Here is a 25,791-nt window from a genome sequence, read left to right as displayed (position 1 = left end):
AAAGCTTCCAAGATTGCTTTTGATTCTCTCACAGGTTGGAACCACTGTGGTGGATCTCCTTTTGGAAACCAGGAGACTGTTGGATGCTCATGACTCCTTCTCTAGGTTTTTCTCTGATTTAAAAATCTTTGACAGTTGGCATGGTATCTAGGTGGTGTCTATACATATTGATAGCTGTCCCATATTGATAGGGACAAAGTAGGGGCCTAGTAAATATTTTGATTGATTTTTAGAGCATGTGACATATTTGTCTTACCACAATAGTAATCAGTCATTAAGACCTTGTCTTTGAACTTTATGTTGGTTAAAGACATGATTAGGCTTTTATATAAATTGAACAATTTGAAAAAATGAACACTAAGGCTTATATTACTTTCTTTCCCTCCCTCCCTCCATTGCTTCCTTCCTTCCCCCTCCCTCCCTCTTTCTTCCTTTCCCCTCCTCTCTTTTCCTCTCCTCTCCTCTCTACTATTTTTCCTTTTTTTTAAGAGATGGGGCCTCACTATGTTGCCCAGGCTGGATTCAAACTCCTGGGCTCCAGTGAACCTCCTGCCTCAGCCTCCTGAATATATTATTATTATTGTTTTTTTACACAATATTATAGGCACCATTGGGTGAACTAACCTCTTGAATGGGGAAAGAAACTTTAATTTTTTTTTAATTTTTAATTTTTGTTGGCACATAGTTGGTGTGTATATTTATTGGGTATATGAGAGATTTTGATACAGGCATACAATGTATAATAAGCACAATAGGGTAAATGGGATATCCATCACCTCAAGCACTTATCCTTTCTTTGAGAGAAACACTCTTAGGATCCTTGCACATGTAGTCATGGCAAGATTTTGTTGTATTTTAGAATTCCAGACAATATGAAGTCTAGCCCAAGTCTACACAGCTAAAGATCTTAAACTGAAAGTTCAGGACACATGGACAACAAAACATGGTTGCTAAAATGAAGGGGAGCATAAATAAACGCACATCATCAAAGTAAGAAGGCATAAATAGAATAGTAAGGAAAACTATTAAATAGAGTGAATTGTATAAATGGAAAATGGGAACTTATATGGAGAAAAACAGAAGAGGGAAATGATATAGAAGTGTTTTGTTTCTCTCCAAAATTACACAAATGTGATTCCAGGCATTGTGATGAGGAGCCAGGAAGAAAGAATAAACAAGAAATTATAGGCACATAGCAAAGGAGAGTGGTTAGCATATAGGACTTAGGCAATGTAGTGCAGTATTATGGAAGCTGAGAAATCTAAGGAAGAATAATTATTGCTCAGCTGGGACGGTACTTTCCTCCTTGTTGGATTCCTGGATATAAAGCCCAAAGAGCGCGTGACTTTTCTGAGAAGTTTCACTTAGTTTTCATCAGTGTTCTCCATTATCTGATTAAATGATAAATCTGCTTTCATTTAAATATATGTATTCAATGCTTGCTAGGTAAGAGTTACACAGGATAGGTGTCTAGAATTTAAAGCAGGGATATTTCCTTTTTTTTTTTTTTTTTTTTCCCTGAGGTAAACTTTGAAAGAAAAGCAGAAGCAAAAATAAAGGTAAAGAGATTAAAAAAAAAAAGACATTGAGGCTGGGTGTGGTGGCTCATGCCAGCACTTTGGGAAGCCAAAGCCAGTGTATTGCTTGAGCCCAGGAGTTAGAGACCAGCATGGGCAACATGGCTAAACCCTATCTCTACAAAAATACAAAAAATCAGCCGGGCGTGCTGGCACATGCCTATAGTCCCAGCTACCCGGGAGGCTGAGGTGGGAGGGTCATTTGAGCCTGGGGTGGGGATGGGGGTACTGGGGGGGTTGTGTGGAGAGGGGTTGGAGGAGGTTGCAGTGAGCCAAGGTCACACCACTGAACTCCAGCCTGGGTGACACAACCAGACCCTGTCTCAAAACAAACAAACAAACAAACAAACCCTCCCTAAAACAAAAGGACATTAGGCATTTAAAAGTGTGCTTTATTGTAATAAAAAAAAATAGCTCAGACCCACCTCTAGCTATTTGAATCTATCTCTTAATCTTTAAAATGGACTTTTTTTTTTTTTTTTTTTTTTTTTTACCTGTAGTAATTCCCGTGTGATTTTTAGTTTTCTTTGGTTTCTAGATGATAGATACACCAGATTCCTCATAACTTATACTCTGGCAATAGGACCATTAGGATTCTGAAAGTATTTCTTCCCGTTTTGACTTAGTAGGCTTTCACATCAAATACTGTGACATGCCTCTGAATTTCTCTCTCTGTGGCCAGGAATAGAACAGTCTAATACATAGCACTTTCTTCCCTCTTGCCTTTCCCCTCCCCCTCATACACCTGTACCCCACGATTCCTCCTTTCATGGCAGAACTGTGACTGTAAAGTTGTGTTATTCTTCCAGCAGTGAACTTCAACAGAAAGGACAGGGCTCCTAAATGAATAAATTTGTATCTGGTTGCCAGGACCTCCAATGATCTGAATGTAGTTTTGCTGTCATCAAGAAGCCCCCTTTTTCTCTCTTCCATTAGACTAAATATAAATCTTTGGAATTCTTGCTAATGTTAAAGTAACAGTTTCCTAGACTTCAGAGTTTAAGTGTAGTCTCATAGGATTTCAGACCTTTTATTATTTTTTCCCCTGGCCTTTTCTTATGGCTATGAATAGAGGAAGTTGGAATGTATCTTTTGTGATTTGCTCTCTTACCTTCTAATTTGAAGAGCTTCTCAATAAGCTCGAATTGTTCCAAATCAAAGCTTCTGCAAAATAAAGTGGTTTGTAATCATATACACTTTTGCACTGTTGGCACATGTGCTTGGCTACTTTTTTAATATAAAGTACTTTTGGGTACCTTTCGGAGAAGAGGATAATTCAACGATTTATTTAAGAGTTGACTCCTCTGGAGCTTTAATATCATATCAGTTTCTTAGGAAGGCTAGCTGCTGGAAAGTTAATGTGTGATGACCACGTTCCCTGGCTGGGGGTAAATGAGTGCTATGGGCATTTTTTTGCTTTAAGTGACTTGATTGGGTACCATCTTTCATGGCACCTGGAAAGCCAATTAATAGAGAAAGTGAGTTATTAATCTTTTTTCAGCTGTGCAAGAAAAAGAGTCAAAATATAACGGGTACATTCTTCTAAGTGTGAAAAATTACCCACTTTGTCTATTTCATATTTCTTAAATTCCAAAATTAATGACTTTTCCGGAAAAATGCATGTATCTCTGTGGACACAGAGTTTATGAATGCAAGGGGGCATTGCTGGAGAGTTGAAAGGAGGACTTCTGGGTAGGAGAAAAAATCATATACACCTTGAAATGTACATTTTTCATACTTTCATATGATTAGTTTTTCAGAAGGACTGTTGTGGAGATAAGCTGCTTTTCTAAAAGCAGCTACATTTAGCTGATGCTAAAATAGGGGTGATAGGTAGTGGTTTTGATTTTAAGTCACTCATAGGTTATTTTGCTGGGCTTTTGGCAATTCTGCTTTTGGTTGATAAAACCACGTCTCAGATTTAGGTTCCTATGCAACTGCTGGAATACTAAGACATTGTAGATAAAGACTCCCTGCTGGCTTCCTACTGACAGGACACCTGATTGGTGACCTGTACTTCTTACTGTTCCACACATTTGTATCTTTCTCATACTGCTTGTTCTGCTAGGAACACTTTCACCACCTTTACCTGGGAAACCTTGTTCATTCTTTAAGAATCAGCTCAGTCACCATCTCCTCCTGGAAAGTCATGACTGAGGCTCCAGATTGAGTTCAGTGCACTTCTGTTATAATCTGGCTCTTCCCCTTATGGAATTTGACTAGAATTGTAATGATCTGTCCCTGTGTCCATCTTTACTATTAGAATATTAATTTTTCTAGGCAGTGTGCCTTACTTTGCCCTAGAAAGACTGCTAGGATATTCTAACACTCATCACAGTGCCCAAAGATGTTTTTTGAGTTCAACCAAGACCATGATTAAAATGGAATTATGAAGGTCTGCATTCAGATTCCTTGGTGGCAGTCTGCCTAGGAGGCAAGGGGTAGATGAAGGGAGTCTGTTCTCAGGCGAGTGGTTGGCTGCTTTTGCATGAAGATCAAGTAAGATCAGAGTAGTTGTCATTTGACAAATTCCTTTCAAGCAATTGCTTCCATGTGTCAGAAATGGTTACAACAACAATTGCTACCATTATGCATTAATGATAATGCATTAACAATAATGCTTATAGCATTTGATTTCCTATAAAGTGTTTTTCAAATATTTGTTATATCATTTGATCCTAACAATGACATTGAGAAACAAGGATTCCTTTCTATTACATTTTGCGGGTGAGAAAACTGATCCTGGAATGGATTCATTCATTCAACAAAATTTTGAGTGTATACTATGAGCTAGGCTCTGAGGCACAGGAAAGTAAATAAGACAGATACGGGCCCAATCTACACAGAGCTTACATTTTAATGGGAAAGACAGACCCTAAAAATTAATTACATAATCAATTGTTTAATTTCAGCCTTGATTAGTGCTGTGAAGAATTAAGTACGTGTCTGTACACATAAAAGAGAGAACATGAGACCAGTGGAGCAGATCTTGTATGAAGAGTTAGAAAAACAACTTGTATAAGGGATGGGTATGTTGAAATAAAGGAATGGGCAGGAGTTATCTGGGGAAGGGAAATGAGGAATCAGGGCATGGGAAGGAGATTTACACCTCTGAGCAGCTAAAAGGAAAAGTGTAGGTAACCCTGGGAGAGTGGGGGGAAACAGAGCAGGTGATAGGCAGATGAAAAAAAAAATTAGTGGGTTTTGTTAGTAAGAAGCACACGAAGACTGTTAGGTTTGTTCTTTACCACAACTTCAAGCAATTGCTTTGGGGGAAAATGACTTGATATAAAAAGAGGAGAAGTGAGTTGGCCAGAAAAGTAACCACAGAGCCTGAGATAATGCAAAGCACCAAACGTTTTCAGATCTTAGAAGCCTTTTAACACATTTAAAGATGTTTATTTACATCCCTACTCCATGGTGATGAAAGCTGACCCTGAGCTGGGTCATCTCAATTTTCTTTCCTATTGAGTTTCATTGTGGGGTGTTCACTCCAAGTTTTCCCAGGTCTTGTTGTAGCCGGTGAAAAACTATGAACATATTCAGCCTCATTTTAACTAAATTAACTAGACTTGCAACCTCAGTGTCAGCGAACAATGAAAGCTTACCACTGAACATATGAAACAAAAATGAAATTAGCCAGCGGTAGGAAACTACAAACAGCTGAGGCATTCAATTGTTAGCCATTTGAAGGATTAACTTCTAAATCATGTAGAGCTCCCTTGGTAGTTTAACTAGTTGGACACTCAAGGGTATATAAAAACACACTTTAAAGTAGAAATGTATTTCTTCACCTATAAAATAGAGATTTATTGGCAGGTTGTGATATTATTAATACTGGATTTCCTTGCCTTGGCCCGTGAACTTAATCATATTTTCCTTTGCTTTCCTCACTTTCAGTCTTGCAACTAGGTTTCAAAACAGATACCATAGAATCAACTACATCTCCAGTCAGGTAGGAGGACATAACCGTCTAGGTGGACTGCTTAAGAATTGTCTAAAAATCTCTGCTTATTTCTCTGGAATTCTACTCTTGCCCTGTGCTGTTGTTTTCCACACTCCAGATTTACACAGCTCATTGAATATTCAACCAGGCTTAAAGATTTTATTTGATGGTTATTTCAATAATAATTATGGAGGCTGCCAAACTCTCCTTACCCTGTTAAAAAACAAACAAAAAATAAACCTGCCATCATAACAATAAAATCTCACCAGTAAGATGTTTTCACGATATCTCAAAATTCAGTTTGGTGGTTCTTGCAGGATTGGTAGACCTGTTCTGAATTTACAGCCAAAGAAACTCAATTAACGGCCATTACTATCAATTATTTTTGTACATTTCAACAGCATTTGTTGAGAACCCAGAAGCTTTTTTAAAAAGAATGTTGGCAACTTGTATTTTAATATTTCATTAAAACAAGTCCACTAGTTCACCTATGTAGGTGTTTATTCAATTGGAGGCTAATTGAGTAATTAGGATTGATGAATTTTATATGGAGTTTTTCTTTTTTTAAACCCAGGTTAGAAGGCAGCTGGAAGAGGCTATTTTCTGACTGTTTCCTATTATCAGAATCTCTCTCTATGTAGATGTATCTATAATTTTCCCCATCACCAAATCATTTTCAGGAAAGAGCCACAAACTGGCATGTTTCTTTTCTTTCTTTATTTAAAGAGGCTGAAGTGAAAGGGGAAAAAAAAAAGAGTGGAATCACCAAGAAAACCCCAAACAAATAAAGTGCAAACACAGAGTGACAAGCACACTCAGACTCTGGATTGGTTATGGATGAGACGACAAGTATATGATGAAATTAATGACCCTCTGTCAACTTTTTAGATCTCACTTTTAAAGAGAATGGACCAAAAATCAATAGCCCCCAAACCACCAGTACTCCAGTGAACCAGTCTTTCATTTATCTTGCTGTTGGCACTCAGATAGAAATGCAGCCAAGCACAGCACAGAGCCTTCACTGGGAGTCATCATCACAGGCAATGTTGGAGCACCCCAGTTAAGGGTCAAAGGTGTGTACCAAGGCTTCTTTGAGAAGGACCCGCTTCTAAATACCAATATCAGTGTTCGCTTTATTCAGCTGAAGTCCATTTGGCATATGCACATCCAGTGTTTGGGTTTTGAGAGGCTGCCTGTTGGACTGATGGATTCCTAGCCCAGCAATAGTAGGGGATGGCCAGGGATTGTACTCACTCTGGTTTTATACCTTGATTCTTCAAATTTTATATCTCAAGTGTTCAGATGGCAACAAAATACAACTTTAGAATCAAAGTAAAGTAGACATACAAGTTTTAAAGATGTGAGTTTGTAAAGACATGTGATTTTTACACCATGACTGCATCATGGTTCCTAAGTAGCATAGTGTTTGAAGAACTCTTGTTAGAAAAGGAGCAGGTAAAATGTAGAGTTTATATTCAGACTATTATGAGCTAAAGCCCAGAAGATCTGTAATTGAGCAAAAGAAGAAAACATTTTAAATACCAGATGAGTTGTAATTGAGCTTGTAATTTTTATGGGTATTCTTAGAAGTAATCACTTACCTCCAAGGTCGAATTTTCTAGAAATAAAATTGGTTAGTATATCATGAGGATTTTCTTACAGTGAGAAAGTCATATTAAAATGTGAAAGATAAATTAATCTATACTAAGTGTTCAATAGCTCTGTTAACAGCTGAGGCCAAAGTGAAATGAAATGATGTCATTATGTTAAAATGGATGTCAACACACACAGAAAAATTCAGTGTAAAATGAGAGAGATCACATTTTGATGATAATCTAAGACAAGCGAAGTGTTGGCCATTTATCTGGCTTTGTCCAAATGGAATTTAATCAATGGCTGTCTTTAAGGTTTTTATTTTATTTTATTTATATAATGAATACTTACAGAGCACTTACTATGTGCCAGCCGCTATTCTGAGCACTTTATACATAATAGCCTATTAAATAACAATACTAGGAAACAGATATTATTATCCCAGTTTTACAAATGTGGAAAAAGCACAGAGAGGTTAAGTAACTTGCCCAAGGGCACATGGCTAATCAGTGACAAAGCTGAGATTAAAACCCAGGCAGTTCAACCCAGAATTCATGCTCCTAACCTTTAAACAAGGTTGTCTTAAGAATGAAGAACTTAAAACATCAGAGGGAACTTAAATAAAGTACAAATGTATAGGTGAAAAGAGCTTAAATTGAGAAATTTGTTAGTAATAAGAATTTTGTTTTTATTCTGATTCTAATATAAGTATTCATTGTAAGATTTTTTTTTTTTTTTTTTTTGAGACGGAGTCTTTCTCTGTCCCCCAGGCTGGAGTGCAGTGGCGTGATCTCGGCTCACCGCAACCTCCACCTCCTGGGTTCACGCCATTCTCCTGCCTCATTGTAAGATTTTTAAAAGAAAAAATTCTTCCACATAAAAAAGAGGTGAATTGAGGAAACGTTTTCAACATTTTAAATATTAAATATATTTGACTTGATATTTGGAGCCTGAACAGTGACAGTAAGGCAGAGAAAATCAGTAAACACTTTAAAAATTTACTATTTAATGTTTAATTTAATTTCTTAGTAGAAGAAAGAAAATTTGAATTTTGTATTCTCAACATAGACAAAGATTTGATGATTATGACCATGAACAATGGTGGAGTTGCTCTTCTTCTCACCTGAATTGGGATAGCTGTATACAGAAGGAAGTTATAATATATTATAAATTGATATAGAAAAATACCATTTAAGGGGATACATATGGCCATAAAGCTCAATAGATTGAATAATATACAGTAATCCATCAGTTTCCTGAAGAATTTTCCCCACTTTCCCCCATGTAATGCCCTCCGAATTTGCTTATTCTAATCCAGTGAGAATTAGAAAAAGCAGGTAGAACAAGAGTGAATAAAAGTAATAAGCAATGAATGAGGGTCCATGGTGCTTTTCAAAAACTAGAGTGTGTGAGATTTACACTGCGAGACATCCTGATGGACAACAAGGAAGGTTTTTGGATAGTGTTTTGAGGTTTTCTTTTGTTTCCAATCCAACAAAGAATCTTGCTGTTATGAAAATGATCACAGAGGTGTGCTTTACATTTAAATGCACATGCCAAGTGTAACTACATTTTTACATTCCAAAATTTAACAGACAACTGTTTTGAAATGCTTTCAAAACAAAAATATTCCGTGTCTCAATTGCTTTGGAAATGTTAGCAAAACTCCACATGTTAATCTTTAATATGGCCATATGCAAGAATCCTCACACAAATGTTGTCTCACGTGATATAGGAATGGCATCATTACCTTGGATGTCCTGGCTCTGACATCCATTGTGCTGTTGTTCTCAAGGGTTCTTTGGCCGGTGAGGTGGGCATGTGAGTCTTCTCTTCTGCCTGGTTTCCACTCTGTGGGTGTCTCTCAGCAAGCTTTGCAGAAACTTCATAGATTAAGGAGGAACCTTCATTAGTCAAGGGCATATATCCCTTGCAGAAAAATAGGTGAATTAAAAAAAATTTTTTTTGCAGTCATACTTTTAGTTCTCCTAACAAAATTATATTTGATAAAAATATGATAGGCATCTGCAGTTGGTATCTGACACCATGACAGTGAAGATGCAAATTACCATTTAAAGGGAAACAAAGGCCATCTTACTGCAGTCTCCCAACTACTCCCAAATCCAATGGCAATTGGAGAAATGAAAAAATTTAAACGTATAACTTGATCCATGTAAATATTTAAGGTTTCACTATCAAAGTAGAACAAGTTACACAGAATTTCTCATATGGCTAAATCATCTAAATGAAAAATTCAAATATATTTGAGGATGACCTTAGAGTTTAAAATATAATAATTTTCTTATTTTTATTCTGTTTCCACTCATACTGATTGAAGCTCATCTATCTGGAGGCAGAATCTACCTCCCTTGTTCATTTTATCCTTTAAGTAGAGATGACACTCAGCTGCTTAAATATTGCTTAACACTTTTAGCAAAACCAGATGCCAAGCTCCATTTTGTACACTTTTTTTCAGTTGAAATAACCAACTTAACCATTACAAATTCGTCTTTAAAACAAACCATCTGAACAACAAACTAAATATGCCCAGGGAACAGGTGGAGTTCTTATGTTTTCACATGAGCATCAAGCTAATATCTGTGCAAGATGAATGATGCCGTACAGGAATCTCTGCTTAATCCTTCCATTTCCCAGTGGGGTGGTTTCTTTTTTAATGCCCGGTGCCTGGGAAAGGGAGTCCATTTCCTTCTACTTAACTTGCATTGTAAAATTACACATGTGTGTTATTTTGTATGCTCACAGACATATAAATGTGTGCCCACACTGTCCATGAAATATCTTGAACTGAGCATTTGTCCAAGTGCTTCATTAGCTTAAATGATGAAAATGAGTTTTTATGCTTGCCAACAGGAAAATTTTTTGTCCTACTGAACCGGGCTTTGAAAAGCAGTTTATATCTCAGCTTCTTATTTGGTAAATAAAAATTAGTCTTTATGTTTCTCACATGAGGTTGTTCTTTAGTATTTGCATTTTTTACGAAGTTTCATAAACAAGCAATTTAGACACAAGAAAATTTTGTTTTTAAGAAATTTTCAAAATAATTATTCTGTAAATCCTAGAACATAGACTATATTTGCCTTTGGCATATACATTTACAAATAAAGACTACCTTTACAGCATTCATTAATGGCAACAATATTACTTGTTGAGTTTGAAAGAAAAAACCCCAAGCCCCTATCCAAGACTGTTTCCAGTTTTTCGTAAGGATGTTTTCCAGTGTGATACAGATAAATAAATTTAACAGCATAAAAATTTCAAGTCTTCATTTTTTTCCATTAAGCTAAATAGAAAATTAACTGATTTGAGTGCTACCATATGAATTCAAGAAACACATATGGGACATCTAATTTTTGCCAGGAATGTAGTATACACTAAAGATTAATGTTGTAAAAGCAAAACTTCTCACTCCTTGCTCTCAGGGAGCTCCTAATCTAGAACATTGTTGTCTTCTTTTTTCTCTCCTGCCTGCTGGCAAAGATGGGAAAGAGCCCTAAGTAAAAACATCTGGCTGTCTGACATTAAGCCCATCATTCAGCATGTGTGCAATTTTCTCATCAACAGCTTAGTCTTTTGGTGTAAGAATAATATTACATCTATATAATGCTTGAACTCTGGCATGTTGAGCTGTTACCTTTGATTGAAAGTATAGGCTTTCCCTGCTATCTGCTGGCTACCTTCACTGGCTAGAGGACTGAGTTGTTGGTAGAATTTGCCTCTCACTGGATCTCTAGGTTCATGGAAAATCTACTCAGAGGTGTCTAAAATTTACACTTTAGAATGCCACCAGGGTCTGGCGATTGAGAGCCCAGTTACATGCTCTGATAGTGAATTTGGAAAGGGATAACAAAGTTGTATAACAAAGATGAAGTAAGAAGGTAGTTCTTCTACAAAAATATCCGCCTATTATTTTTTGGTGACTAAATGTAGACCTAAAAGGCATGGCATGAAACCATCTCACCAGGGTTCCTACTGCTCCCATTGGTCTGTAAGATCCTCGGAATTGGCTGAAGCCTTTGATTTCCCAAAAGATGCCTTAAATCATGCTTTCTATAAAGGTTAAAGAACTACTTTGTCAGCTAGGTGTTTTGCTACCGCTACTTTTGCACACACAGGTAGCTGTGATTAACATATGCTTCTATAACTTATCACTTCCAAAAATTTATTTTTTCAAAAATGGAGAGCAATAGTTTGTGTTGTTCTATTGTTGTTTTTTTAGACCTGTGTGAGCTGGTTCAGAATTGCTGGGAAATGTGGCACAGTGGGAACCAAGAAGCCTGGGTCTTTCATTGCTATTTATTGGCTAAACGACCTTCGCCAAATCTCTGAAAAGTTAAATTTTTCGTATTTGAAAAATAAAGATTCTGTATAAGTAGAGGCACAGATTTCTTTGCAGTCCTAAAATTCTAGAGTTCTTCAAACTTTGCCATGATGTCAGCTTCCTCTGGGCAATAACACTAGCCTGGTGTTTGTTTACATCTTTTTTATGTAAAAATATCTTTCTGTTTGAACATCCATCTGCACCATGGTTTCTGTCCCAGATGATGAGTCTGATAAGACCACAGCTTCGATCATTTAGAAGTTGATCATTTTACAGCTAATGTGTCAACTAATTTAGATAATAGATGAAGTAGGAAAATAAGAGAGTTGGGGTGGGGCAAGTGGAAGATTCAACCCTAGCAGAACTGAACTGTTGTGTCCGATATCAATATGCCCTGTTCTTGGGAGAAGATCCTTGGTACAACTGCTTGTCTGTTTTAGAAAAAAAAGAAAACATTGGTTTTCTCTAGGAGCTGGTATTTAAGGCTGCAGGTTTACTGGCTGAGAAGGAACAGGAAGGCAGGAGGGCACCAAATAAAAGATAAGGATTATTTTCCAAAAAGGCCCTGGCCAACTGATACCTGAATCTGGAACATGATCTTCCATATATCTTGGACTTTCCCGTAAATTAATTGGTTCCCCTTTGTGGATGTTTTTGGCCCTTTTCTTATTTAATCCTTGTGTGGCACCATGATTTGCTATCACACTGCCATTTCCTCTTTGTGCTTTTGACAAAACCTGAGTCTATGGAACCTGTAGTGGACGGGGCTAATGGGGGCCTAGTTGGTACTTGTCCAATTTCTTGCAAGGAGACTGAATCCACTCTCAGTGAGATTTGTTCTGAAGGGCAGAAGCCAAGTCTTGTCATGTAAAATAATAAATGTGTTTCAGATAACATATTCTTGTACTTTTTTCCTAGAATAATTAGAACATTCATACAAATAGATTTAGTCTCCTTGAAATGTATTTAATTGCCTCTGTTATAAATGACTTGTAAACATGTCCATGCCATCTAATCTTTCTGATTCTCAGTTTGTAAAATGAGGGTGCTGAACTCTATGATCTCTAAGGTCTTTTCCAACTCTAAATTCTATGACCCGATACTTCTATTGTTTAGACAAAAAATAGGTCTGTTCTGAAATGTTCTGTAAGTTAGGCAGCAATCCAAACTGACTTTTTAAGAATTCACATAAGAAAAAAAAATATTCTCACATAGAGTTCTATAGGATGAAGAGAGGGCCCATTCACTATTTGTTTGCTCTCTGTGGGAAAGCTATTCTTTTTTTTTCCTCTTTGAACAATATAAGGAAACAACTTATCTTTTACAATTTTTGGATTCAGTTCATGGAGGGTGTCAGTATTGTCTAGTGTTCCCAATGGGGACGTGGGAGTCTGAGATCCCAGGACTGGTTCCCAGCTTTTCTGCTCCTTTTGTGACCTTCAGAAGCCACAAAACAACTCTCAAGACTCAGTTTATCTGCCTGAGAAATTGGGCTCTTACTTCTTTACCACAGGGAAAACCTATTCTTAAACATTTTGGAAAAGGGTTACAGCAGCCTAAAGAGTTAAGAAGATTAACTTTAGTGTTTCGGGGTGTATACTAATGCCGGTCTTGGGTGCTTCTCCACTACCTAGCACCAGATGGTTTTGTACAAGTAGTATAGGGTAGAGCATCACAGGCCTAATTCAGAAACTATAAGAATCCAACCAAAATGGGGCTGGCTTGAACTGGAGGTGACCTTAGTACACCTGAAACAGATTTGCTATGTAAAGTGTTAGTAAATCAAGTTGAAAGATAAGAAAATGTAGGATTTGGGGCAGGGGACAGGTTGAGGGGGAAGAGGGAAGACAAGCCTGATGATTTTGTTGGAACCATCTACTTCTATGTAAACAGTTATCATTTAAATTAAAATGAATCTTAGCTATAGCTTGGGCTGAGCAAATTGTCCTGCATTACTGCAGATATTTTCAGTAATAACTGAAAACTAAAAGCAAGCTTCCTATATTGTCTGGTCAACTTTTCAGGTAAAAACAGTCAATAAAGTGTGAAGAAAGTGTGACAAACTTAATATTGTTTTACTGATTTCTCCAAATTAACATGAACCAGTGAGGTTTTACTATTGTCAGAGACTTGAAACAATCCAGATGTTCCTAAAAATCTCATGTATGGAGTGGGTAAATAATATTGCATATAGTTTCATAGTAACTGCTTGATTCAGAAATAGGTTGTAAATTTCAAATCAATCCCTAGAACCTCACTGCGCAAAACACCAGGTCGACAAAATAATTATGTTTGAGGTTTATGGTTTAGGATCCAACTATAACATCAGATCAGCTTTTGTGAGTAAGAGTACTATTTGATCAGGATTACATCAGTAAGCATGAAATGTGCACTTGGATTTCCCAAGCACATGTGAAAATGGGAAACGCTCTAAAACAACCTTCCCAATACAGGTAGAAATAGCCGTTTTGGATATGTACTCCTTTGGCTTTTGTGTAAGGGAATCAAGTCATCATTCAGACATGTTTAAATGCTGCACTTGAGCTGCTTTTTTGCAAGGCATGAACATGCTGGAGCTGCACCATGATTCATCATATTAAACTTCATTTGGTAGAAACATTACAAGGGAACAGGTTCTCTGTTTCCTAGGAAGTGCCTCTGCTCTACATTACTTCCCAATCGCCCTGCTCACCACTGCCCCTTTATTTGTTTGTAGCCTGTACCCTTAGTCCGGTGTGCGGCTACATTTGGACCAGAGACCCCCATCCTGTGAAAAATTTAGATGGCTATAGCAGTAATCAAAAATACCAATAAAGTGTCACCAGTCCTCACTGGTGATGTGGGATGGCGGGTGAGTGAGATATAAAAATAAATCATGAGGCAAGACATGATTGCTGCTCAGGCAACCATTTCCAAATGTGAGTGCACCCAGGTTGCATAAATGGTTCGGAATATTCTCCGTTAGGCCAAAAGGCTTGCAGATAACAGCATCAACTCATCAGGCTCCAAGGCTCCCAGGGACTTGGGAGCAGAAGAGTTGTTGCTCAAGTGGCCAAGCCAAAAACATTTATATCTGGGTGCTGTTGGATAAGTGGCATCTGCTGACAGGAACTGCTTGGAGTAAAGTTGGTTTTAAAAAATAAGCACCACAGCTCTCTGTGTTTAATACAGGACACCACAGCTATATTTGCTTAATGCGGGAAGCTTTCTGAGGTGTAAAGAATGGTTAAGTAAATGAGTGGGATACCATTAATCTTGGTTTGTTTCAGCACTACGTCTTTAGCAGTTGAAGGCGGGGGTGGAAAAGAAAAAGACTTGCTCCTAGCTCATAACCTGAGTGTTAAAACTGATGTCCTTCCCATTAAGGCCTGTAAACTCATTAGCACATGGCAATTTATCCTCTTTTATTTCTTCTCAATTATCCTATCATCCATTGTATCTGGATCTGATTACCCTTTCCCAGAGTCAAACATTATCTTGTAAATCATTTGCTTTAAGTCCAAGCCTGCCATTGCGCAGCTTGGGATTTGCTTAGGCAGGTAATAAATCAATTAGTATTAAACCTATGGTGTCATCTATTTTCTTTCCTTGTGCTTAGAAAAAGGAACACCTGAAAACCTAGCTTAGATTACATCACATTTTTGTGTATGCTTTTGAACAATACAGAGACATTTGCTCCTATTCCAAGGGGAAGAAAAGATAAGGGAAAACAAAACAAAAAAAAACAAAAAAAGAAATCCAAATCCTCAGTGAGGGCCTGGAAGACTGATGGCATTACGGGTATGTGGCCCTCATATTTCAGAGGTGGCATTTTTAGTAATAATTGGGAACATCTATTATTCAAACATGAACATCAGAGATTCCATTTAAGATGATAGTCTCATTTTTATCCTCAAAATACAGTTATGGAGGCTAAAAGAAGATTGTGGTTCATTTTTTTCTTCTATTATTCTTTTATGTATGTTCTGTTTCTTAGCACACATACAAGTTGGCCTGATATGATCAGATAAGAAGAGTGAATAATTTTTAGGTGACTGTCCTCTCTTCCCTTATATATTCTAAAGGATGTCTCTTCTCCCTTTAAGTACTATACTAATTTACTTCATCATTTTATCTGCACTCCTGGAGCTAGTGCTTAATCCTGTGGCCAAGTTTCTGAACAGATAGCCCAAGCAAACAATTGTAGCTCAAAATTAAGCCCTGTGAGTTCCTAAATTAAAAGAAAAAAAATCCTCTTGGGCATCTCAACAATGAGTAGCCTCTCCTAAGTGATGCCCCATCCATGGGCTATATTAATTAGTGGAGATTCTGGCCCTCCTGCTTGGGGAAGGGGTGCCTGGAAGGGACTGTCAAACACGTGGCAGGGCCCCAGCAGGGGAGCTGGTTTTAGCTATGGAGAACAGTGATAGAGCTGTGAACAGAGCTGGAGAACGATGAGGTTGGAGGGATTGGATGGCAATTAACAACAACTGGCCCTGGGTCTGGCTGCTGAGACAGCAGCCAGCCCAGCCCGCTGGATGTACTTTCCTCTACATCCTGCCGCTGACCGGCCTCACATCAGGGCCTCCTGCCTGCTTCCAGTGGTTCTTCTGGTTTCAGTCCTGGTTTTCATGTTAGAAAAGCACACCCAGCGAGAACATGTGTGTGTTCTTCCTCCTATGGGTGGAGGGAAGAATCCTAATTTAGTAGTTTGTTTATTACTAATACTGCTTAAACTTTCAGTGCGTAGTATTATGGTGGGTACAGGGGTCGCAGATAACCATACAGCTATGTGGTCCCACCTTTATGGAGGGGATGATGGAAAGCACCTCTGGAATGGTGCAAAGTCCCTCCCCTAGGACAGGGAATTTGAATCATGGAGTGGGCTTGTTAAAATGCAGACTCTGATTCAGCAGGTCCATGGTGGGTTTGGAATTCTGCATTTGCAACCAGCTCCCAGTTGACATGGATGCTGACAGTCCATGGCACTTTATATTTTCTTTTCTCATGGCAAGAGTAACTTTTCAGCCATTTACCCTATTATAGTCATTTACAAATGCATCCCTTATTTCCCACTAGGTTCCAAGCCCCTTGAAAATACACTGTTACTGACTTGGTGAATATATAATGATTAATTGCCTTGATTTGTCAACTAGGGGTTCTGGAATCTAAACCCACTTCTGCTGCAAATGAATTTTGTGACAATAATCAACTTTCACTGAAATCCCCCCATCTCTGTATTGTACAATGCAGGGGGCAGGTGTGGACTAGAATTTGGGTGTTATTTAAAAGCAAGAGCAGGACCCAGGTGTGAATGAAGGAAAAGATTCATGTAGTGATGGGTCACAGGGAACCCAAGAATGGATATAATGTCTTTAGGGCTCCGGCATTTTTTTTTCTTCCCAGGATGTGGATCCCATGTTGCCAGACCTTATATATTTCCAAGAAGCTGGAAATCTGATTTTTTAAATTAATGTAAAAATCCTCTCACTTTTAAGTGTTGACAAGTAAAATCATTTTTTTAAACGAAAAGAAACACTGATAATGAAATAATAGACTTTTGCAGGCCAAAGACTGCCTATGTTTGCCGCCTCTGGCTTGGACTAGGCTCAAAAGCTTTCTACCAGAAACACATAAGAACTACATTCACAAATAGCAGCCATGTCAAACCAATAAGAGCAACATTCATGATGGACAAACCAAACCAATTCCAATGGTGATTTGGAAGTAGCTGGTGTCTCAGAGCTCTGGACATAGGATCCTGCGTTTCATATGTAAGACTGGTGGAAGGGGCTGTACGCTGAGCACTGGCAGGTCATATGAGCTCTCTCAAAGGTATTTGCTCCATGTATGGCTTGTAGTTGGGTTTGTTCACATGTTTACTGTTCTGGAAGTTGTGAAACATGTTTCCAGTTTTTGAGGTGGCTGTACTCACCTGTAAAATGTTCCGAAATTATGAGAGTCATTCTCATAGAGATAATGGGGCTTATAGGATAATCCAAAGGAGGTGATAACTCATCAATCAGAGAGTAATAATCTTTACCTTTTAACTTCTATGATCCCTTTAATAGGAACCACTTGTTCAACTGTCAATGTTTTTCTCTCGACTCAAGTGCCATCACCAGCCCTGATTAGAGACTACTACACTTTTCCCCAGAGGTGGTGCAGTATAAATGCAGAGATATACTTTATTTTACATGGATATAAATATCCCTAAATTAGGGTGTGCACTTTCTTCATATAACTTTATTTGGTTGCAGAAAAGAATTGAGGGTCACAGAAGAGTATTATAAGAGCTGCATCTTCAGTAGTTCACAACAGATCCATACCTATCCATCACTTTCTGATGTTCAGTTTTTCTGACTTGAGTTCTCTGGAGTTAACCTTATAATGACACTTAGCCTATTTAAATTCTTTTTTTCCCCATCCTTCTTAGATTGTGTAATTGTTACATTCACATGAAGATGTGTCATGTCCTGAGTTTTATATCCTGGAAAACATGTAGTAAGTCAAACTTGCTCAGACATGATGACACCGCATAGACATGGCTGATTGTAAGAGGAGACAAATGGTTTAGTCTTAGATGTGAGATAAAAACTGGGGTTACTGGCAAGCATTAAATATTTATAAAGCAGCCAATCTTTGGTAGTCATCAGGGAGTATTTCTGTATGAGGCATGTCAGGCTTTATAATTAGTTATGGGACTTATTATTTTTTGAGTTTTTTGCCATGCTATTTTCTGCCTATGAAGGCCCATTATTTTAAATATGTAATAAGAAGAAAGAAATATTGTTTGAGAAAGTGGTCACTTTTCAGTTTTTAAACTTTTGAATAATAATTTATGTGACAGACTCAATCTAGTAGTGACTTTGAATTTTTTAAAATTACATTTTCAAGGATAGTGTTACACCAAAATAAAGATCCTGAACTTTAGTGTAAGATAAAAATAATTCTAAATTTAGGTATCTTCATCTGTCTTAAAGCTTTCTCCATTAGGAATAATGAAAATAAAATAAAAGACACAAAGTAAACTTCACATTTTCTTCTGGAAAACACTGTACTTTTGATTCTTAGCAGAAATGGCCTTGTTAATGCTTATGGCAGTTGTAAATATAACTAAGAAAGGGCTTTTTTTTTTTTTTTTCTGAAAGAAAGTTGCTGCATTACCGTCATAAGTTTCTAAAAACTCTTAAGGGAGAGGAAAAGAAAAAAATCCTCCAAACCTTAATAAAAGTTCCCAGCAAAACCATTAGGGATTTCAATTATGAAGCTGTTCTCAAGACTCTTGTAAAGGTTATTTGTTGAACAATTTCTCTCTAACAGTGTATGACAAATTACTCGCTTGGCACTGTAAATGATGCACAAGCCCTTTAATTAGAATATAGCACTCGATATCTTTAAGACCTTCTAACATTTCTTAGTTAATATTATTCCTCATGAGCCTTTCCAAAGAAATGAGGACTTGTTTGTAGAGTCAAAATGGGTGATGGAGGAGGGTGGACAGGGACCTTGCACAGGGCTGGGAATACCCAGAAGCCACACAAAGAAAGGAAGGCTCTGACCCCAACAAGTTTTGATTGCAAAGGCGACTCTGATAACAGAGTTTTTTTTATTATCCATTGCTTTTAGCCTTATTTACCATCAGGCTCTCTTGCCACAAGCATGCTTTTTAGTTCTGACAGCCCTGAATTATGGCCATTGTGGGATCCTATCTCATTAACTGAAATGGGAGAATAAAACATCAAACAATCATAAAAATAGTTTGGCACTGTGAAACCACTTAGGAGCAGCTGTCAAACAGGTTGGAAGATAAACTTCTAAATAAAAAGAATAGAGAGAGCTGCAGTGTCCTGCCATATGCTTCCTCGGCATTATAGACTCCTTAATAATATGAAGTGCCCGTGTTTATGCAGAATAGGCCAGACACTCCATATATGATATTGATTATGCCTTAACCCCAATTTAGTAAAGACCTACTCCTCCTTTTCCTAATCAGATATTGCAGAAGCAGTTTTCTGAAAGAAAAAAAAATGTCCCTAATGCCAAGCCATATTTTATCTGCGAAGGCTGTGGCGGGAGATAGGGCTTTGTCTTGCCACTGTCATTGTGGCTAGGAGCCCAGTTTTAGGACAGCAAAGCCCCTCTGGGGCTCTTCTCCAGCAGTTTCCATCCAGCGATTCAAAAACATACATCTTTATCAAGCTGTTGTTGTCAGACAACATTAGATAATTAATAGGCCATTTGTCAGCCTGCACAAAACATGTTAAAATCCCAAACACAATCAGGATAAATATAGTTGCTTGCTCTCTGAAGGCTTTTTGTTCTGTCATGCAGCCATTGCAGGCAGATATTTGCTATTAAATGAGACTCATTATTAATCACATCTAATGTTAATTAATTAACCACCTCTGTATATTGAGGGCTCTCTGTGACTTTCAATTGTTTTAAGAAGCTAATTGGTAACTTAGCAGTTTACATCTAAGTTACTATTTCTCATTCCATTCATGTCAGGATTTTATTTGGTGAAATATATTTGTTTGCATTTGAGAAATTTCCCCTAAAAAGCCAGCAGTTAAGAGTCTGTGCGTAACTATGCAAGAAGTGATTAGGGAATGAAAGCTATGGAAAAATATGTAGCTGCCATTGCTTTTTCTCATGCCTAGCTTATTGAAATTTTTTTTTGTTATTTTCAAACCTTACAGAAAAATAGAAATATTCAAATCTAATTTTTAGTAGATGATGAAAATAAGGATGATACCCAGGGTTAGCCAAATTAGGTATTCATTCATTCACTCACTCATTCAATAAATATATGGCAAGTATGTGTGGTCAGCTATTGGTCAATTCTAGGTCTTGTGGGAAACCTGGCCCCTCTGAAGCCAGCACAGAACTGCATTTTAGTTGTTTGAAACCGTGAGCTACTAGAAAGCAGGGACTCGACATCCATGATACATGTCCCCTTTGTGTCTAGTACTGTGTTCCTTTACGTGGTAGATGCTGAGTTTGCATTCCTAGAACTGAACCAACAAATTCCAATACAATGTAAATATCTTCTAAATTCTGATTGACTCATGCAGGAAGATGCATAATATAATTAACAGAAATAATATTATCAACATTGCTCCATCATAGGTTTATGTAGTGCATTTCAGTTTACCAATGGATTTCCCATATGTTAACTTATTTCATTTTTAAAATGTTAACTTACTGAATTAAAAAATTTTTAACAATCATTTTTGTCCTACAAATAAGGAAAAGGCCTGTGTTTCCTAAGCAGGCTCAAGCTTGACTTCTGTCACTTGGCCTTTCAAAGAAACCAGCTTTGCTCTGCCAGTCTACCAAGCCGTAGTTGGGCATGCGGCCATGAGTAGTGATGACCTGGCTTACCAAAGCATCTGAGAATATTGATTGATGTCTATTGGAAGATTTGATCCATTCAAAGTTTTTTTTAAAATCGATGGCTATTATTTGGGAAGGACTACCTTGAGGGAACACATATATAAAAAAGCATTACTAGAGACTAGTACTTTGAGAAGAGGAATTATTTGAACATTTCATCAGATAAACAGACAAGCAGAAGGGGAAAAACCGTTCCCCATCTTTGTGCTTTAAATTATCAGTTAGTGGTGGGGCTTTATGCCTCAGTTTAAAGCAAACCATGTCTATTTTAAACATGCTCACAGGATAGCTTTTTTCCACATCTATTATGAAAATATTTTTAATGTCTTCTGTAATTCTTATTTGTATGTAATTATGAATGTCTCACTAAGTGATAGAAATTTTGTGTAAACTGTATTTTACATAGAAATAAAAATCACAAAAATAATTACATAGAAATAAAATTACAAGAATCATCAATGGTATAATACACTAAAGACATCTCTCTAAAGTGTAGCATACAAAATATAATTTATAACATTGCTCACTGAGACCTAGAATATTTTCCCTCACTATCTGGAACTTGTTAGAAATAGGCATAAGAAAGAATGGGACATTTTCCAAAGTTGATGACATGGACGGTGGAGTACCTGGAGATATATGTAGTGTTGAATAAACAGGTAAACATGTAACAAGCAAACCAAAGACCCAACAGCCAAGCCAGAGCTTTCTATCTACTTTCCCTTCTCTTTATAACCACTGGAACCTCTTCACAGCTAAGATGGTTAATATTTTCATAGTACATATTCCTATACATTTTTACAAGTAGAGTTCTTTTTATGTGTAAGACTTTTTTTTACAGAATACTTTTTAAATTGGAAATAAGATTTTGTGCACTTCTGAATATCACATTTTGCTTTTTTTTTTTTTCATCGTCTTAACTAAGGTCTAAATGAGAGAGAGAGAGAGACAGAGAGAGAGAAGTATTTTCAGTCCAAATACATAGGGCATGAAAATCTCACACACACATGCATAGGACAACTTCAGAGCTTAAATTGTTTTATCCCTGTTGAAGGGCTGTTGTTGAATTATACGTAGGGTGGAGAAGATGACTGGATTAAAAAAATGTCCTTTAGCTAACAAAGATCTAGATTGGAATTTAACTTGAACCAGTCTGAGTGATATTCCAGAGGCTTTTATTGCTGGAAATAATATTGAATGGAAAACAGTTACACTAAGTGGAAATATTTTATATCATAGGTTGCCATACTCTAGATTATAATTATATGGCTTTTGCATTCGGTTCCCATTATGAACTTGTGTAAGATCCTTTTCTTCTTATGCAGAGTCTTGGCCTCGTTTGTAATAACAGCTCCTGATGCACAGCTTTTGTGAAAGTATCTGCTTTTACTTTTTAAAGGTAAACTCAGTGGTATGTATGTGTAAGGAAGTAGGGATACTGGCCACGTTGACTAAATCCATTGTCGGGATCTGTGTGTTTTCACGCTCTCTCTCTGAGGTAAAAAATGAAGGCTCCCTTCAAGAGAACACAGCGTGACTACTCCAACTGTCTTCTCTGGCCTCTTTTTTTGTCATCATTTTTTTTTTTTTCATTTTGTCCTGAAGATGTAAGCTGCTGTTGTCTAGAGGGAGAGGAAAAGGTTTTTCCTAGGGATGTTAATTTCAAGGCTGAGTAGTTTCCAGTCACCAGGCCTTGCTGGAAGTTTCCTTCAAGATTTGCCTGGAGGCAGCAGGGGCCTATTTGTCTCACCTGCAAGGAACATGGCCTTAAAAAAAATAACAAGAACTTTTGGAAGCTTTTTTAATTAGCACCTTGGAGTCTTTGGCTTTAGACTGCTTATTTGTTAATTCTTGTGGTGATTTTCTTCCTGGTGCTGTGTGTTTAAAGTATTAAATTGTGAACTTCCCGTACAGTCTTCAAAGCTTTTTACTCAAGTTGCCAAATAGGTTTATGTTAGTGTCTTGAGCATGACACATATTTCAGAAATAATATTTGTTCTGGCATAGCCTAATAACTATAAAATTGAGATGCAAACCAGAAAAAATTTCTTTAAAGTCCGTAATGCCATTTTAGAGGGAAATATTCTTTATTCCCTAGACAGAGTAAGAAGCTGCTCTTGTCCAAATTATGAGTTGTGAAACCTTCAGACATAAAAGAAAGCAAAATTGTTGACATGTTATTGGGATATAACTTTTCTCCCCAGTGTTTCTTTGTTGTGGAGAGAATAAGGAAAAATAAAACAGCAGCAATCTTTCTACAATATTCTTACAGAGGAAAAAGAATTAGAGGGAATATGCTACCCAAGTTTACACCTGCTTTGTACCTCTTTGGTCTCCAGTTTGACACCATTAAGGAAAGTGAGGATTTCAGCCAATCACAGTTGATGGTTTCATTGTATTTCTTTTTTTCTGATGGTATCACATCCTATATTTCTTTACATATTGTCTCAGACATACATGCATGTTGTTGGATAATGGGATATTCAGCATAGCTTACCGCCACCCCACCAAATTATTAAGCTATTTCAAAACAAGAAATAATGCTGAGGGAAAATTTGTATTAGCTTGATTGATTATCTTATTTTAATCCATATTAAAGCTTTAAGTCTCTAGGCGTGGCTCTTTACTTCTAACACCTCATAAATTATAGCTATAATGAAGCAGTCATTTATCCTGAGCTGATGATAAATGGCTTGCCCTAGGAGGAACTAAAGAATAGGCAAGTAGATCATTTTCATATTTGGTGAAAACAATATTAAGTACCCAGACCTCAGTGATTGCCCTAATAAATGAATAATCTGAGGTGAGGGGCTTGGCAGTCAGTGTAAAAAATAACCTGAGCTTTCTCTATCATTTGTCAGGCTTTGCTATGACAGCATGCATTATGGGTAAATGAGCAATCAGCAAGAACTATGTTATGGCTGGGATGTTTTTGAGAAATTTATCATATGCATTGCTTAGTACCTTAAGACCTTAAGGCTTAATGGCTATAGTGCATGACTGCAAGTGAGCACAGTTCCTATTTACCATGGTATGCTTCATTTGTGCTCCATCTCTCACCTTAAAGAAAGAAAAGACCTTTCTTGATTGAGCTTCATTTGGCTTTGCTTTTAAAACTTTAAGGTCTTTGTATGATGTTCTCTCTGTTGACAGATACTACTCCTGGTAGATTGGCTAAAGGAGATTTTGGAGATGTGATTTCAAATAAAATTTCAGGATCAAAAATTTATCATGGTATGGAGGTGTCAAAGTCTGGATTCCAGTGTACCTGAAGCCAAATGTATTATGGAAAGTGACATTACCTCCTTATAATAGTATTAAATATTTAATGGTACTTCAGAATTAAATGATTTTCCACCCTCCTCAAACCACCGAACAGTTGATCTCTTTCATTTATTATGGAATTGGAAATAACCAAGAGTAGTTGAGATGTGAATGCTTCATTGGAATTATGCAATGTGTTATGACAATGTCTGAATCACTATGGTTTGCTGCCATGTGTAGTGAAAAAGGAAAACAGGATGCAAACTCCTCTTTCCAGGCCAGGGGTCTCACATGCACACTCCTGTGGATGCTATTCTAAAATATTTGATTAAAGAGAATGTGGCTTTACCAGTACCTCTCTTGCCATAATATCCCAAATTTACAGGTTCCTTTGAAGTTAGATGTACACTGAATTAAAAATCTGGCTTTACCTCTAGTTGGATAAATTTATTTATTAGTTACTCTGAACATCATTTTACTCCTGTGTAAAATGGTGAAAACACTATCTTGAAGGATTGTTGTGTGGTACAAATGAGATAATGTATAGAAGATGCTTAGCATGTGATGGGTGACCTATAAATAAATACTAAGTTAGTTCTATATCTTCTTAAAATCCTGGTCAGGCACCTAAGCATTCTCATGGTGTATAACATGAGTGGCATTTTATAAGATATGGTAGCAAGGCTAGTTGCTCAGTATATTAGATCAAGGAGCTCATGAGACAAATTCAATTACATGAAAATATTTTTTGACTGTCTACTGTAGGTCAGGTTCCAGTGATGACCTAAAGATCACCTCGCCATTGGTCACCATCATCACTGTAATAGCTTCTAATTTCTCCCCTCTCCTAGCTCTCATCCACAGCAGTTTCCAGTTAAATTTCCAAACTACAGATCTGATCACACCATGACTCCTAGTTGCCCAGCCATTTAGCACCACAAACGAGGGTTTAAATAATATACTTCCGACATACCATTTCAGCTTCATATCTTGCCTCCTCTTTTATGCCTATATTCCAGCTATGCAGAGTTACTCACTAATCTTTCATTTGTAGGTCACATTTGTGTTTTTTCTCTGCCTAGAATGTACTTCCTTCCACTCAACTGTCTTGGCATGGCCAAATCCTCGTTCGAGATGTATTTCAAATTTGAGCTCTGGTGTGTAGCCTTTCCAGTCTTTCCAGGTTGAGATGGTTTCTTCCTCTTAGTTGTTTCCTGAATACTTTGTATGTAATAAACCACTCATCATGTTGTGCTGTAAACATCTGTTTGTGTGCTCTGCTTCCCACTATGGATTCCTTGAAGACAGTGACAGAGTCGACATTTTTACTTCTAGAAATTAACATGGTACCTGGAACACAGTAGACACTTTATAAAGGTACTTTGTAAACATAAGAATCAATGAGAAAGGTGTGATTCAGCCTTTCTTTGGACATCTCAAACTCAGAGTCAGAAAAATTCTCAGTGGGGGGAGATAGTAGATAACCATCCACCTCTTCTTGTGATCTTAACCTACAGAGCCCCACATCCTGCATTATTCATCAGTTCCCTCCCCCAATCAACTAAAATTTACAAAACGCCTGCTTTGCCTGGCCGCCTTCTAGCTACTGAATGAGAAGGTGCATTTTTATAGGAGAAGATGGAGGTGGAGCAGGAGAACTCTAGGGTATGGGTGGCAGAGGGCACCAATAAGAC

The 25,791-nt window shown here is 37.3% G+C and overlaps 1 long non-coding RNA gene across 1 annotated transcript in view; it reads right to left on the bottom strand.

The window, feature by feature from the left end:
* LOC134733308 (uncharacterized) overlaps positions 1–25,139 on the bottom strand; it is a 29,056-nt gene extending 3,917 nt beyond the window's left edge. The window contains exons 1-4 of the long non-coding RNA XR_010116791.1: positions 25,071–25,139; positions 8,867–9,045; positions 5,790–5,856; positions 2,689–2,741 (exon numbers count right to left, since the gene is read on the bottom strand). This is a non-coding gene — a long non-coding RNA (uncharacterized lncRNA). The remainder of the gene's footprint in view (positions 1–2,688; positions 2,742–5,789; positions 5,857–8,866; positions 9,046–25,070) is intronic.
* Between the last annotated feature and the right edge of the window lie 652 nt (positions 25,140–25,791).

This window comes from Symphalangus syndactylus, chromosome 17 (genome assembly GCF_028878055.3).
Source record: "Symphalangus syndactylus isolate Jambi chromosome 17, NHGRI_mSymSyn1-v2.1_pri, whole genome shotgun sequence".
Classification (NCBI taxonomy): domain Eukaryota; kingdom Metazoa; phylum Chordata; class Mammalia; order Primates; family Hylobatidae; genus Symphalangus; species Symphalangus syndactylus.
The sequence above is the reverse complement of the archived record's forward strand: the minus strand, read 5'-3'. Positions and strand labels throughout refer to the sequence as shown.